Source organism: Tympanuchus pallidicinctus, unplaced genomic scaffold (genome assembly GCF_026119805.1).
Source record: "Tympanuchus pallidicinctus isolate F22 unplaced genomic scaffold, pur_lepc_1.0 scaffold15, whole genome shotgun sequence".
NCBI classification, from domain to species: Eukaryota; Metazoa; Chordata; class Aves; order Galliformes; family Phasianidae; genus Tympanuchus; species Tympanuchus pallidicinctus.
In genome coordinates, this window is record NW_026294669.1 from 5,611,977 (window position 1) to 5,619,471 (window position 7,495).

Here is a 7,495-nt window from a genome sequence, read left to right on the forward strand (position 1 = left end):
CACCATCACACATTCTCCTAAAAGTACACTAATCCTGAAAAGCAGAAGCAATGAATTTTTACTTCCCAGAAAAATCAAATGGAAAGTTTGTGTTTTCAGAGCAACTCCATTGTCTTCCATGGATTTTCTGTTGATTTATGTGAATATAAATGAAATCAGAGAGGACCCGGTAGAATATGTTGTAGTTTACACAAAAAGGATTTATTGCAAGGACTCAAAAGAATTTTTCAACATAATTTATAGAACTGTTTACTGACTATAACTGACCTTCAGAATTGCTATTAAATATTCACTCTAAGGACTGCTCTGTATATTTAACTAAAACTGTAGTTTTGAAAGGTTGCCCAGCTTCTACCTGGGGTCTGTTTTCCTCCCAGCTTCAAAGACAAAAACAAGAGCTAGGAAGTACACATCTTTTCCACTCTGAATTGACAATGAGAAGTCCAATAATTTCTGATGAATAGTCCTATTTCATGACTTTAAATGCCAACCTGATTCAATGTGCTAGATTAAGCACTATTTCATTCTTTCCTGCTTCCGTGTTGTGTCCTCATGATCGTCGTGTTTGCAAAATTTGTCTTGACTGTGTTGGTTAGCATTATCTACATACTGCTGGTTTGTGTACAGTGGTTGAGGTTAACATATCCTTGTGTGTGTGTAAGCAGAAATTGTTCCCTGTGACTTTAATAGCAAAAAAGCTTGCTTTAGTCAGAATATGATACTGCCATGCTTTGGTAGGGTGAAAACAAACTTCAGAAAAAAGTAAGAACTTATTGGCTAGTCCTTCTCAGTGATGCATTTTTACAGCCTAATCAAGATAATCCCCAGGAGAGAAGGAGAGGTTTGTCAGATGGATCTGTGCCCCGTGTGGTTTTCCAAATGGATTAGAAGTCCATTTTATTAACAGAGTGCAGCGTAGTATGAAATAAACCTGAAAGCATATGGTTCTGCCCTGCCAGAGAGCCACAGGTTGATGTTCTGCTATGGTTCTCCCACTCCTATCCTCCCTCTGCCAGGCTTTCCAGCACTGGGCTAAAGCTAGACCTCCCTTCTGCTGTTGGTTTTTTTTTTTGTTTTGTTTTTTGAGGTTACAGCAGTGCAGAGAATTAGATGGGACAGCAGTGCCCAAGCGACTGAACCAAGCTGATTGACCATTGCTTTGATGTTGGCCAGGTACAGCCTTAAATGCCCATGCAAAAATGAAAAGGGGTTCCCCATGTGCCAGTTTCATACCATGGATATCATACAGCTGTGGCAAAGAGGTTCCATTTCCATGCAGCATCTCCAGCTCATGCAGCCATTTCACATCTGCACCGTGGAAAAAGAACAAGCAAACAAAACAACAAATTAACTCGGTTACTTACTATTCTTCAGTTTCTTCTCTGTGATCTTGTGGACAGTCATTGGATGGAGAGTGCCAATTGCTTGTAAATTAAATTGTACTAGGGAAAAATTTTCACATGCTTTATTTCCTCTTAACAGGATAGCTTGCTTTCTTGAGTAAACAAAACACACTTCAGTTTGTTCTCAAGAGCAGCAAGTGGATCTGTAAGATCAGTAAGTCCTTGTTGATCTGCTGCAACCCTGATACTATTTCTAGCATTCATTCATTTTGTGAGCCTCTACTCTTTTCCCCACAGCTGCCATCAGGGAGCAGAGCAACATAGCACAGTTCCCATTAAATGCAGCCTTCTACCCAGATCAGTGGAATGCCAGCTTGGATATGCATTCAGGCTGATCGAAACATCCTTACCCAAAATGCAAAATAAGCCCAAGATTCCCTCACATGCATCTAACAGAAGATCCCACACAATTCCTGGGATTTCTGTGATATTTCTTAACACATCTTGCAAGTGTTTCTGAAATGTTTTAAATTAAGTCAGTTGCAGCTGCTCTGTCAGGAATTCACTAAGCACTGCAGCCACTGAAGCAATTAAAAAAATTGCACAGAAGGTAATTAAAAGCCTTACTGGTTCTTGCTATTAGACTGACATTTTAAATGCCTCTGGATGTTTTATTGCGCCAATAACCTATTTCCCTAGTCTCAAAGAGAAATACAACTGACATCAGTAATTTACTGAAGTATTCTACAGGTATCATAACGTTCCAAATAGAAATCTATATTAAATTACCACAGTTTCCTGTTCTGCGCAATCCTCTCTGCACAACTTAGTGAAACAGTGGTTATTTGTTAATGGGTATTAGAGCTTTGTCTCTCATTCTCATTCTCTATAGTGAGCTGCGTAATATTTGTGTTTCTTGTACACAAACTGATGCATTCTGGTTATCACATGGGCTGGAAGGATTTGCATTTTACTGCACAGCAACATAGAAGCAGTGCTGGGTTACCACACAGGGTGATTTTTTGTGGCAGTGAGCTTTGCACATGAGCACGGCTGCAGGCAGGGACTCTGCTGTCCACAGGGCCAGCAAGAACATATCTGGGCTTCTCTCCATGTGTCTCCATCCTCACCTCCTGTGCTTGCAGGCATGCTAACAGAAAGACCTTGCACTTGGCATTATGTTCACCTGGGCCCACTACTCAAGCACATCCGGATCCCTCTGGATGGCATCCCCTCCCTCAAGCATGTCAACCACACCCCAGAGCTTGGTGTCATCAGCAAACTTGTTTGGGGCACTTGATCCGACTGTCAGTGTCATTGATGAAGATATTAAAGAGCACCAGTCACAGTACTGACTCCTGAGAGACACCACTTGTCGGTAATCTCTACACAGACATTGAGACATTGACCACCACTCCCTGGGTAAATTGTAGCTTCTAAATGATGAAGATTAAAAGAAATTATTATGATGTGTAAACATAACAATCAGAATTAATGATGAGCTTTAAGCAATTGCTCAGTTTTTTCCTCTCCTGAGCAGCTGATTCCCTAACTTTATTAATGTATAAACAGAAGTGCTTTGGAAGGAATTTCAGCCATAGACACACACACATTTCTATGACCCATTAAAAGCCTACATAGACTGGCTTACACTGACCTCTGTGGTGCCTTGTTTTGTATCATGCTGATCAATGCTAGATGCCTCTACAATTTGCACCAACTAGGATGCAAGACTGCTAAACTCTCTTGGCACTGATCTCTGAAGCTGCATCTAATTCTCTCTTTCAATGAGGCACTGAATTATTCCATACAGTGAGATGCCTGTCAGTTTGTAGCATAGCTCTGTGGATGCTGTTTTTCCATCAGGCGTAAACAATCAGTGGGATTGATCAGGCAGACAATCAGTTAAACAAATCCAAGTAGAAAAAACCCACATACACCACTGAAAATGAGGCAGGTATTTGGATAAAGTCACATAATGATAATGTGATATATGAACACAGTGACTGATGCTACCTAGTTAATACAGAGTAAGTTTTGCATAAACAATTAGTTTACTAGAAAAGGGAGATGCAAGAATTAGAACACTTAGATCCATTTTTGCTTCCCCTTATTTTATCACAGATTCAGCCTTGAGTCATTTAGTTTCTCCTCCCTGTAGCATTTCCACTCCCCATTAAAAAAAGAAAAGCAGGTTTTCCCAACTTTATCCTGAAAATGCTACAATTGTTGAGGAGAAATATGATAAGGTTATGAAAGTCTACAAGTGAAATATTACCCATGGGAAACAATAATCCTAAAACTGTGATAATAACTGGAGGAAAACATTACTAAGACTTTAAAAAGTGCTTGCTCAGAATGCTAATGTCTCTTTAAAAACATAATCTAGGTGCAAAGACAAATCTTCACACCTCAGCAGGCACAGGTCGTATCCCACTAATCATGCAGCTACTCCATATCCTGCAAAGTGCACCTCCTTTGGTCAAGGATGTCCTGATCTTGTAAGAATTGAGGCACTTCTGTAGCTGAAATCTACCTCATTTTTTTATTTAGTCCATGTGTTTCTATTGACTTTAATCACCAGATTACTACATTCTGGTTTTGTTACCTCATTTGCCTAACTCCTATTGTAGGTTGAAATACATTGATCTCTTTACTTATCTACCCACTGATCCTGGTCTACATGTTGCTTCCTTGGGTTAAGTTATGTTTGAAGGAGTGCTAAGTTGCTTTACATAACTTCAATCTTTTTAAAGTTCGTATCCCATAAAGATGTTAGGGTGCATTGAGTCAGCAATAGTGGGCTGAATCCTTATTGTGTTGATTACCATGGAGTCCAAAGCTATGGTAGAAGCAATGCTGCAAAAAAAATTGAGTTTGTTGCCCATTTTAAAAAGGGAGACAGGAAGAACTGCTTCCTAGGAAAACCCTATGAAACTAGTCTTCAACATTCTCTTGCTTTTACATACAAGGAAAAACAAGATGCTCATGAGAATCACTGATTACTATTCAACCTTGTATCATGGAAATGAAGCCTACCTGAAAAAGCTTCTGCCCAGCTGTGTGTAACAGCTCACACTACCAACACTTCTCTCCCCTTCAGCATTGTGACCAAGCTGCTTGTAGAATTACTCCAAATAGCCTCCTTAGCCTAGGCAGCTTAAATAGTGATGGGTTGATGGGTTCTCATCAGTCAGGTGGGGCAGCACAGCTGGATCAAGCTGGGGACACTGGTCTGCAGCTGAAGGGAATTTGGTTTTACAGGGAGCAGAATCCAAGGATCTGAAATGGGTCTTCCCATTTAATGAGTGATGTGAATGTCTGAATTAAAGTCTGATGCTTTAAAGCTGAAAAACATTTTACTTAGGAAGTGTTTTGATGATTAAGATTAATTGAGTAATGATCTAAGAGCGTTTGGATGGAAAGCTTGGCTGTTTAGGTAGAATTGTGAAGTTGTGAGCTAATTCACTGACATGCAGTGTAATTTGTGATTAAGGTTATCTGCAATATCTAACCTTTCAGTAAATGCCAGCTGCATAATGACTGTCAGTTTTCTCTCCTCAGATATTACACTGCAGAAGGTTCTATCTGGCCATAAGAATCTATTTAATAAGACTCTAATGGGAAATGACCAATATCTGAGTATTACAGATTAAAAGTGACAATGCTAATTGACTGGAGAGGTATCTACATGAAGAGAGACCAGAAGAATCATTTAAGTCTAAATGAAATTGGACTGATTTGATATTTGAAAAAGCATTGCATTCCTCTTGTGTTTGGCAGCATGAATTAATTGTTCTGTGTGTCAGAGAGAACTGGTTCCTATATACCAATAGATAGGCTAAGATTGGTGGGGAGTGAAGAATATTAACTTGAGGAGTTTAGGAACAGTGTTAGTCTAGTAAAATTGCAAGTATATGTGGTGTCTTGTATTCTGTGTAATTTTAATGTCGAGGAGTGAAATGACGTTTTGTACATGCAGAAACAGCTCTACAGAAAACTTGCAGTAATTTCACTGTGGGGGTTTGTGATTGTTAGAAAAACAAATGAGAAGCAGAGGCAAGTTTCTTCTCTGAAGATGTGAACGTAAGCTCCTTTTAAACGTGGAAATAGAAAGTCAAATCTATCTTTTGTGAATGGTAATTGGTAGGAACCTCGATAATAAAATGATCGTACATAGCATATGCTGTCTCATCTAAAAAAAAAATATTAAATTCCCTAATCTTTGGTGTGCAAAAATCTTAATTTCCACAAACACGTTATGTGCACAGAAAAAGCAGTATTTTCATGTCTGGATGCTCTACAAATCCATACTATTTTTTTTTTTCCTTATACAAAATAAATGCTAATAGCAAGAATTACCTGGTAACATTGGTCTGTGTACTTCAGAATAGCACAGGGCAGGATTGTAATCTAGAGGAAAGGCCAAGGGGTTCAACCCACACCCCCTCGCTCTCCCAAATCTAATCAAATTCTCTTCAGCTAAGGGGAAGGTGTTGTGTATCACAGCAGCACAAGTCACCTTGCCAGATTTTATTTTGCTTTATGTAAAAACAAGTGTTTAATTTCTGTCTGGTTGTTTTTAAAATCCCCGTGAACACAGGAGAAACTGCCAGTGAATTCAACAGGCAATTCAGTGGCTTAATACAGAAAACTGTTAGGTATGCGCTTAGCTTCGTGTAAGCAATTTTTGATGGAGTTGGAGGAACATGTGGTGTGGTTCAAATTAAATGGATCCATAAGTTTTCGCAAAATCATCTGCTTAGCATCTCTGGTGGAAAATAAAGAAGGAAAGAAGCACTGTAATGCTATAGGAGTATGCACTGCTCTCCACTGACCCTCAGCTTATGCCTGAGAAAGCATGCAGTGTACTCTGTGGGACATGCTGCCAATGCAAGGAGTGAAGCAGGGAAGAGAAACAAAAATAATAATGCTCAATTCTTTGAAATACTGTAATTTTGTGTTCTTGCACAATCTTCAGATTAAGTGTAGGGTAATTTTAAGGTAGCAGCTTTTAAGGTTCTGCTTATGGAATGCATAGGATTAAGGTAAAATGAAGACGTAGCGCTCAGAAGTTAGATTACATTTGTTTTTATTCAAGAGTTGATAGATCATGTGTATAACTGCTGCAATGTGAAATAATAATAGACAGTTATTTCAACAGCATGGAACTGGGGAAACATAACAAAATAATCAGCACGAAAATGAATTTAAACATATGACCTAATTCTTTTTTCGTGTCAGTTTTAGGCAAGTATTGCTATACAAATAAAACCTGTTTCAGTGCAGCTGGTTTGTAGACAACTGAAAATGTTCAGACTTCTGCTCTGTGGTCTTTAGTTTGAAATAAAATACCCGGCATTCTTCTGGCCTTCTGGTTTTTTTTTGTAGCTAAAACTGAGCCAGTTGAGTGCTGAAGAAAAAAGTGTGTGAATGTTTGCATAAATAACGTGGCTTTGTTTACATTTGATGATAACGACCACTGAGGTCTTCCTGTTTCATAAATCAAAAACTTTTTAAAGCTCTTCTGCATAATTCAGCAAAATACAGATGCTGTACAGCTGCTATTTGTCTCCATTATCCAGCATCTTTCTCTGAAGCCACATTCCTGCCCTCTGCTCACCGGTAGATCAGCTCAGCACTTTGGAGTCTTGAGTACCAAACTCCACTGTGGGACTCTCCATGAGCAATCTACAAAGTGCTGCTTGCACATTTTTGATGTTGAAATATGTATTTTTGTAAACTGGCTAGGTTAAAAAGTAATAGGATGGATTCGTGCGCGTTCTGTAAAGGCCAAAATTGACCATGTTGTGTTCTAAAGTAAAGTTGCTAATGAGGTGAATAGAGTCATCTGGTTTTCTCTCTACAAGTCCCTGTGCTTTTCCCTCTCCTTTAACCTGCCTAGGGTTGAAACTATAAGCTGTGCTTCTTGAGACATTTTATGCTGAGCAAACGTAGTATGCCGAGGTTTTACAGGACAGTTTGAGACCCTTGAGTATGAACTGCATTATTTGGCCAGATCACCACCTTAACACCAATTTTTATCTAAAGAAGCCTTTCCCTGCTGTGAAAGCCCACCTGCTCTTATCTGGGCTATATGTTGTGCTTCTTGCAAACCTGCTCTCCCCTGTGGAAATAGCCTTGACATTCCT